Source organism: Aegilops tauschii, chromosome 6 (genome assembly GCF_002575655.3).
Source record: "Aegilops tauschii subsp. strangulata cultivar AL8/78 chromosome 6, Aet v6.0, whole genome shotgun sequence".
In the NCBI taxonomy this organism is placed as follows: Eukaryota; Viridiplantae; Streptophyta; class Magnoliopsida; order Poales; family Poaceae; genus Aegilops; species Aegilops tauschii.
This window is the reverse complement of record NC_053040.3, coordinates 79,351,536-79,361,144: the sequence shown is the minus strand read 5'-3', so window position 1 is coordinate 79,361,144 and position 9,609 is coordinate 79,351,536.

The following is a 9,609-nucleotide window of genomic DNA, read 5'->3' as shown; positions in this document are numbered from 1 at the left end:
GAGGAACTCTAGTCGCGGGAGCTCAGCGGGGTAGACATGACTTAATGTTAAGCCGGCAACGCGACGGTTCGTCTTAAACATCGCATTGACAGGCACTTCCATAAATGTATGTGCGGTTGAAAGACAGAATGGATATGCAGCTGCATTTCTGGGAGAAACGTGTCATGTGGCACTTCACATCCATGTGGCGGATATCCATGAACCTTATCATGCTCCCGGTCTACAATGGGGCTAAACGGCCTGTTCTCACAGATACATCGCCATACTTACGGTTTAGCCCGTATGCTACGTCAAGTTCACATTTGAGATAGATATATGTTGTTGAAGAAACAACAAAAGAGTAGGGGTGTCACTAGTAATGTGGTCGTAACTGTTAGAGTTGTGTTGAATATTATTGTATAAAGTATGTTACAATTGGACTTGGTTTTGGACTGTGTGTAGACAAGGTAGGGGTTGTGTCATAATAGGACACTTGTATCCTAGGAGCCTTTCATATATATCGAGGGTAGACACACGATGTAACCTATGACAACATAATAGCACAGGCACGCGGGGGAGCCGGCGGTGTGTGCCGGCGGCCGGGCGGCCGGGGTGCGGTATTATAATGGTGTCATGGGGAGGAGCGCCCATAGTCAGGCCACGGGCTTGTAGCCATGATGATGAACCTCGTTAACAAATCTCACTGTCGTGCCTCGTGTGATTGCTTGGTCCTCGGATGATCAATGATGATATCGGATTTATTCTAACAAGTGGTATCATGAGCAAGGTTCAACTGAAGACCATGGTTGTTGATCTAGAGGAGCTGCGGCGGAGATCAAAAGTTGATCGATGTGTGGCTGAGAGATCGAAAGTTGTGGCCACGGTGGATAGCGACTGGTTTGATCGGGATCGGCGACAAGATCAAGCGATCTGCATGGATTGGCAGCAAACGAAGAAGCGATCGAGCAGAATTCTCGGCGGATCACAGGCGAGCGTACAAGCAAGGCGCGTGCGTCAGGCGAGACATGCGGCAGTCGATCAGGTGATCGATCGGGCGAGCGTCAGCGGCGGTGTACGTGTTGTGACTGCTGGGGACGGCGGCTGCGTAGCCCTAGCGCACGATGCGTGCGGTAACGCAAGAGGCGGCTGGTGCGTGAAGCAGTGAGGCCCAGGTATGCTATTGAAAATTCGTTCCTCTAGCAGTTTCGGTTTGAGCATTCCGTTCCCTAAAATGGTTTGAACTATTTACTAGAAAAAAAAGGAGGCACCCTGCCACCGCTTCGGATCCTGCTCCTCTGCAATTTCTGGCCCCATATTCAGGGTGCATTCAAAAAGGAACGAGTGCTGCCCGAGTCGACCAAGAAAAGAGGGTAACATCAAAATTATGGACTACTGAGCAAGCTAACTGAAAGGCCCATGGCGGTGCGGCTCATGTGGCTGCAGTAGGGGCAAGGCCGAAGCTGGCCAGAATCGAGTATGGGGTGCAGCCCAAGGATGCAAGTGCATGCGAGATCTGTTTGAAAAAAAGGAGCAATCTTCATTATATGGTGCTAATTTTTTTAAATAATACATTTTTTTATTAATTTTCAGAAATAATACACGGTTTTGATATTTTTCAAAAATAATGCGGCCTCGTCCTGCGGGTGGACGAGTGAAGCCCGTCGTCCTGCTGTTGGACGACTGGATGGAGTCGACGTATGGGAGGACGACAGGTGGCGAAACATCCACGTGGCGCTCGGAGATTGGCGCGGCCACGTCGCACTGCCCCCCCCCCCTCGTCCCGGCACGGGCTATCGTTGCCCGGGGCCCAGACGACACGGGCCTGTCGGCCTCCTGCAGGACGATCGTCCACCTGGTGGACGAGAGGGCGCCAGCACCCACCGACGCTCCTTTCTTCCACTTCCTTCCCTTATCCTCCTCTGTTCTTTCCTGGTGTTCTTCATCTCTTCTCTTTCCCACTCAAAAACTACCCCATTTGTACACCAAAGTGAGCCATTTTTTTCCTGATTTTCCATCATAGATACGTTGTAGATAGTTGGGGGAGGCAAGGGAGACCTCGATCTAGTGATGGGGTAGCTCGTGGTGGTCGTGGTGAGCATTTTGGTGGGGGTGGTGGAGGTGGAGATGAACTGGTGAAGCTACGGCAGTGTGGTGGAGGTGAAGCTCCGGCTCCGGTGATTGAAGGCCGCCGTTCGTCGTCGTTGGTTCGCACGCTTCAAGGGTATAATTTAACAGACATTTTCTCCGATAGATGTATTTGCTCCAGTAGTAACCGATATATTTTTAGATGTCTAATATTTAGTTGTGTGAATATATTCAGTTGCTCCGGTAATATTTCGTATTATATGTGTGTGTCAAATTTTTAGATGTCAAACATGTAGTTGTAACAAATTTTGAAGTTGTTCCGGTAATATCCGTAATATATTTAGTTTAGTAAATATTTAGGTGTGTCAATATTTTTAGTTGCTCCGTTAATATTATGTAATATATGTACTTGTCAAATATTTAGGAGTGTGAATATTTTTAGTTTGTCATGATGTTTAACAGTTGTCTGTCCATGTTAAATAATTTTATAGGTGAGTCGAGATGTCCGATGTAGTGACGTTCATATTTTACTATGGTCCTGGTACTGTCCAAACAAATGAGATTGTGGTTGATCTGAGTGAATTTGAGCACATAGAGGTGCCACTGACCGCCCCTCAAACATGGTCTGTTAGTCAGTTGAAAGAATGGTTGACAACATGTTTAGGGCTGAATACTGAAACGCACACCGTGGGTGTTCATGCATTGTGGACCCGGTCAAGGAAAGACATTTTATTCTATATGAGGCCAATAGAGCGGACCTCTCAGTGGGTGCGTTGGTTACAAGGTTGCGAAACCAGGGGATGCAATCCTTGTGCCTTAGTGCTTCCCGTTGTGAAGGAGGTAATTGCACCTGAAGGCGAGGGTGGTTACAATCCTAGTCAAAGTAGTGATAGGATGCAATACTCAATGTTAAATGCTGGAGATGATGGTTACGAACAAGGACAAAGTAGTCAGGTACAAGGAGGAAATGCCGAAGATTATTACAGTGGGGAGGTGGACGGTGACGAGGTAGATGGGCACATGCAGAACCAGATGGAAGATGAGAATACAGATGTTGACATTGGTCATGCCGATGATTCCGACGAGTCTGATGAAGAAGAGAACGCAGAGGATGTGCCGAATCCTACATCATGGAATCATGACTTCTCATCAGCAATGATCGTGAACGATGGGCATGATTCTACATGGCAATATCACCAGAATAACATTGCGACGGGTGCTATGTATCCCAACAAGAACGCTTTGAAGGACGCAATCATTCCATGGGCAATGTCCACACAAAGGGTTCTCACAGCTGAGGTGTCAAGTCAGAAATACTTGACAATGGTATGCAAGAACGAAGATTGTCCCGCCGGGGTGCATGGCTATCTCCCAAAGTATGGCACAAGTTGGGTGATCAGTGACCTAGTTCATCACACATGTCTTATTCCATGCATCCCTCAAGATCATGCCAACCTTTCGTCCACGCTTATTGCTCGGTTGCTTTACAGCGAGATAGTGGAGTGCAAAGTGATGGAAGTGAAGGCTATCCAGACAAAAGTATTCGTGAGGTTCAAATACAGAATTTCTTATGGCAAGGCTTGGAGGGCTAAGCATAGGGCGCTTGAGACCATATTTGGTTCATTTTTCGATGCATATGACTCTGTTGTCCGGCTCCTCCACACGCTGCAGGACCGGAATCCTGGCACCTATGTCGGCATCCAAGACCTCTTCATGCCAGAGTTCCCAACTATGAGGGTGCTGCATCGACTGTTCGTCTCTTTCGGTGTATGCATCGAAGCTTTCAGGCATTGCCGACCAGTCATATGTGTAGATGGCACTTTTCTCACTGGCAAGTACAAGGGTCAGATCTTGATAGCCATTGGTCAAGACGGACAAAATCAAGTAGTACCACTCGCTTTTGCATTTGTGGAGAGTGAGAACATTGAGAGTTGGACATGGTTCTTTAGGCAATTGAAAGTAGCAGTTGTTAAGGATAAGCCCAATGTTTGCATCCTTCATGACAGGCATGCAGGTATACTCAGTGCGATAAAGACCTGACAAACCCTGGCCCTGAGGAACAAACTCCATGGCAGGACTTGCAGAGCCGTTGGTGCATGCGCCATCTGGGTGCTAATTTCTTCTCGCAGTTCAGAAATAAGAACCTGATGAATCTGTTCAAGAAACTCTGCAAGCGGAACCAGCTATGGAAGTACAATTTGATACGTGACAGACTTAATGTGTGCACGCAGAGACACGTTAGGGACAGGAAAGCTGCAAGAGATGCAGCGGTGAGAGCACATGTTGAAGCAGTGGCAGCACAGTTAGCAACTGGAACAGCGGCCGTGGAGGAGGAGCCTGTTGGGCTTTGTGACTTGCCAGGATTTGACCCACCGGGTACTAGGAGAAGGCTCACAGAGAACCATGTCAGCACTATTAGCATGAGCTACATCCATATTTCACTGGAGATCGCGAGCGCTGAGACGCCGGCTCAGATCACATAGAGGAGTTTGGGGTTTGGCTGTATTAGCGTATACATATCGAGCTATGTGCAATGCCTGCCAGCTTACGTCACCCACGTCAGCCCTTCTTGGATGCCCTCTATTTCTGCAACTGTGGTCGTGGGAGAGGTTCTCCGTAGGACGACCGGACGTACGTGTTGACGAGCCTATGGATATCATGTTCGATGCTGACGGCATCGACATGCCTACCTTCGGTATGAGTTGGACACGTTGCAGGGTATGTCTCAATCTAACTTTTGTTCTTTTTGTACACTATGGTTCAATCTAACTTTTGTTTTCGCAGAGACGCTTTGCTGGTGATCAGACCAGACGAGCTTACACGGCATTAAACGAGCAGTTTGACGCGTACACTGGGGTGATCTGGCAGTCGTACACGCAAGAAGCCATACATGCAAGATACCCCGGCGTTTGTCCGTGTTGTGCACAAGAGATGCCGATTATTGGATGACGAAATCGAAGATCATTGTCGATGTCTTCGTCGAGGAGATGGCCCAGCAGAGGGTTATGAGGCAATTTGGTCTTCTGCAATTGGAGACACCTCCCCCTACAGAGGCCCTGCTGCAAGGAGACATCCACAGGTATTGTCTGGTTATCCAATATTGCATTGTCCTTCTAAATTGTCCATAGTTAAGCAGTTAGTTAATTGTCCAACGAAAACACCAAAATTTTAGGATCACAAAGAAGGGGATTAACAGGACTGCTACTGAGTGGCTAGTTAGGGTTCAGCCGTACGTTACACAATGGGAGACTGCGAGCACACATCTGTGGCACGAGAATCACAACTTTGATTTGGAGGAATTCAATCTCTATCTGCAGGGGTACATGACCGGAACACGGTTATGCATCGTTCATCACAATAACCCAGATGAGATACCTGACCCTACTACGACGGATATGTACCCGAGCTATGATACTTCGGGCTCTAGGCAGCACGCGGTAAGATATATTCTCTTCATATAATGCAAGTAGTTCATACAAATTTTGTCGTGCATACCTAATAATCGTCCTGACAATTTCAGGCTGAGTTGACTCGCGGACTTGGCGAGGAGGTGGCCAACTTTCAGCGTTCACTGTCGTCTGCACCTCTAATGCTTCATCAGTCTCAGGTCCAGAACTGGATGACGCGCATTGAGGGGAAGTTACGATCTGTGTATCGGGCTATTACGTGCACACACACTTCGGACGTTCTTCACCAGCATCCCCCGCGTCACTCCACGCACCAGCAGCCGCCGCGTCACTCGACTGGTCAGCTAGAACCCACACATCACCGACATGATCCGCGTCCACGTCTAGGAGAGTAGTGGACGGCCAGGCCACCACCTCCTGACCAGGCCGGTAGTTCGGCGTGGCAGCACCAGCCGGATCCCACGTCTGGCTACGTGTTTCGGCCAGGACCCCAGCAGCAAGGTCCCACACTAGGATTCATGATGCAACCTCCGCCTACAAGTATGTTTCTTCATATTTATTCTTGTGAATATCGATTGGGCCTATGTATTTCATCATTACTTATGTTCGTCCATCCAGCAGGGTTCTACAGATATCAGTCGTATGGACATGACGCGTCTATGTCTGAATCTGGGTGGGATAGTGACCATGAAGGTGGGCACAACAGACATGATTTCTTGTCGCAGCACAACGAGTGGGTGGATATGTATTCGACTCCTGCACCACCTCCCACACAGGAAACACAGTATGACCAGGATTGGTCTGAGCTTCCTCCCCGTAACGTTCGGCCAATGCACAGGTATATGTGGACGACGCCGCCTACACCACCTCCACGACACGGACAACGTGGCGGACGACGTTGGTGATGCTTGTCTAGCACTATATCTATCTATGTACGCGAGAGACATATTCTACCTATGTATGCGAGAGACATATTCTACCTATGTATGCGAGAGACATATTCTACCTATGTATGCGAGAGACATATTCTACCTATGTATGGAAGAGACATATTTCTCTCGTCGACACAACACTCTTATAATAATACAACACTCTTAGAGATAATTAAGATACAAATACATCGAAATTAAACGGTACGAATTAGCTTAGATAATACAACATACAAACTACATGAAGACATCATCGTCATCCTCCGTCGATGCAACACTCTTCCCTTCGACGATGAGGCGGTCTTGCCCTTCGAAGATGAGGCACTCTTGCCCTTCGACGATGAGTCACTCTTGCCCTTCGACGATGCGGCTGTCTTGGCCTTGCTGCTCGGCATGAAGATATCGTCTTCGTCTTTGCTTTCATCAGTCCATAAAAAAGTATGCTCTCAGGCCATCCTTAGGAACGTTGCACTCTTATGTTGTTGCTTCTTCCACCTAACATTCAACCTGAGGAGTTCTTTCCGTATCTCCTCAAAGGTCCTTGCAGGCCACCCACACCTACTTAATGCGTGAGCCAACTCATTCAGTATGGTGTCACTACTGATAAGTTCGTCCCATTGAACAATCCTATTGTCTATCTCAAAATTGCTGGCTAACCTTAGAAGACATTTCGACATACTCGGGTGGAAACTACGATCGAAAGGATAATGAGGATGGGACATCTTGACGAGACTACAATGCACTGCTTGTCAACCCTTTCTGTATGGGAGGGGGGTTTATAGGTCGAGGAGAGAAATATGGCGGGAATAGAAGGCTTGGCGGGAAAGAAGATGGCGGGAAAGGAGTTGGCGGGAACAGAAGGGATGGCAGGAAAGGAGTTGGCGAGAACAGAAGGGATGGTGGGAAAGACGATGGCGGGAACTGCAGGGTTCGCGGGAAAGAAGATGGCGGGAAAGGAAGGTGAAAGAATTTGGCAGGAAAGACGATGGCGGGAACAACAGGGTTTGCGGGAAAGAAGATGACGGGAAAGGCAGGTTTGGCGGGAAAGAAGATGGCAGCAAAGGAGGTCGAGGGGAACTAATCATCTTCGGGGAGGATGACTGGAACTAATCATCTACAAGGAAGACGACTGGGACTAATCGTCTTCCTGTAGGACAACTGGAGCTAATCGTTTTACTGTAGGACGACTGGAGGCCCACATTGAGACAACTACCCAGTCGGCCAGCAGTTTGACGAGTGGAAGCTAATCGTCTACTAGTAAGACGATTAGGTCCAGTCGTCCTACAGGAAGACGATGCCGTATTATTTTTGAAAAATATCAAAACCATGTATTATTTCTGAAAATTAATAAAAAATGTGTTATTTAAAAAAAAGCTTATATGGTATTGACGTGGCATGGACAACAACACAATAAAGAAAAGGAGCTTTGAAGGTTATATGGGGGCAAAGTCTTGGTGCACCCGTGGAGACTATCAGGAAAGTAATATTCCTTTTGGAAGTGTTGCTAATTGCACACGAGGTTTTATTGTGATGATGGCAGATTGACGACGTGCGTATAAGTCTCAGAAGAGTCTGGAGTTCGTCGTGGAGTAAACATGCATACACAGGGCGTCAAGCAATGCAAGGAGATGTGCAGAGGCGGATGCGACACAAGGTGGAGCATGGTTGCAGTCAGAAAATTTTGGCTGGGTCGGACTGGACTGTCTGGCGGATCGATGGGTATGTCGATTAAAGCAGAAGATGGCGGTGATTTCAGCGACGATGACATAGGAGCATGATGCTGATGGTGGCCGACTTATGGGGCGTGGAGACACGTGGTGCAGGTCTGAGGGCTTGTGCGGCTTCGATAGACTATGGCGCGGTGTTGATTTAAGATGGTGCACATGAGAGCTTGGAGTCGACGGGGCGCGGGGGGGGGGGGGGGGGGGTGGCACGTACAACCACCATGGAGTCATGTTGAAGGTGGAGTTGGAGTCTAATGGAGGACTACACTCTGTGCTGATGGAGGGGCTACGGCGTAAATGCATGGAGAGTCGAAGCCTATTTCAGCGGGATAGCGAGAGACATGTCGATCGGACTGGGGCCAATGGTCTGATGGAGACGTGATACTCGGCATCGATCGGTGATGATCGGTGGTTCTCTGCAGTGGGGGTTGAGGCAGTGTGGGCTAGCTACCCGGGAGACTCGACCAGGACAGCAGAGGCTCGACGCGGTGATAGCGGCGAGGCGTGCGGTAAGCACGGAACACAACGATAGGACAAGGCACTGGTGGTCAGGCATGTGGTTAGACAAAGTGTGCAGAGGGTGCTAAAGCAGTGTTGATGAGTACCAGATTCAAGTTGGTGACTGGGTCTATCGGTGCTAGTTGATGGACAGGAGTTGACCGTGGAGAATCCGAGAAAGTGACGGAAAGTCTGAAATTGTCAAAAGCTGAGAGAGTACACGACCGTATATTCTGTGGTGTTCCGTGCACATGGCAAAGTGTGGATGACAAGTACAGAAGGAGGCGGAGTGCTATAGCTATGGGACATGTCAGAGACTATCCAGGAAAAGGGTGAGACAACTGCGAATTTGACTCAGGGTGATATTGGGCAACGATGAAATTCTTCAAGTTTCAGATATACGGTCAAGAAAGAGCGGTGAGTTGAGTTCAGGTAACTCTTATATGTGGAGTCCAATATGTGGGTTGTTCATTCTCACGCAGACAGCGGTTGGTGTGTGATGGCTTTGAACGGATACTCCGGAAGTTGGCAGCACAAAGTAGAGTAATGAGGAACTTAATTTTGCTCGAGTGTTGACTGTGAAGAAGACGAGAAGGGACTACAGTTGCAGGTGGAGTAACATGGAGTCTGGGAGTAGTAGCGGTGCTCATGGCGTATCTCATGTCCAATGTACATGGAGGTTCGATGCATGGATGAACCCAAGGTGGAGTTTGTTAGAGTTGTGTCGAATATTATTGTACAAAGTATGTTACAATTGGACTTGGTTTTGGACTGTGTGTAGACACGGTAGGGGTTGTGTCATAATAGGACACTTGTATCCTAGGCCTCTCATATATATCGGGGTAGACACACGATGTAACCTATGCCAACATAATAGCACAGGCACACGAGGGAGCCGGCGGCGTGTGCCGGCGCCCGGGCGGCCGGGGTGCGGTATTATAGTGGTGTCATGGGGAGGAGCGCCCATAGTCAGGCCCCCGGGATGTA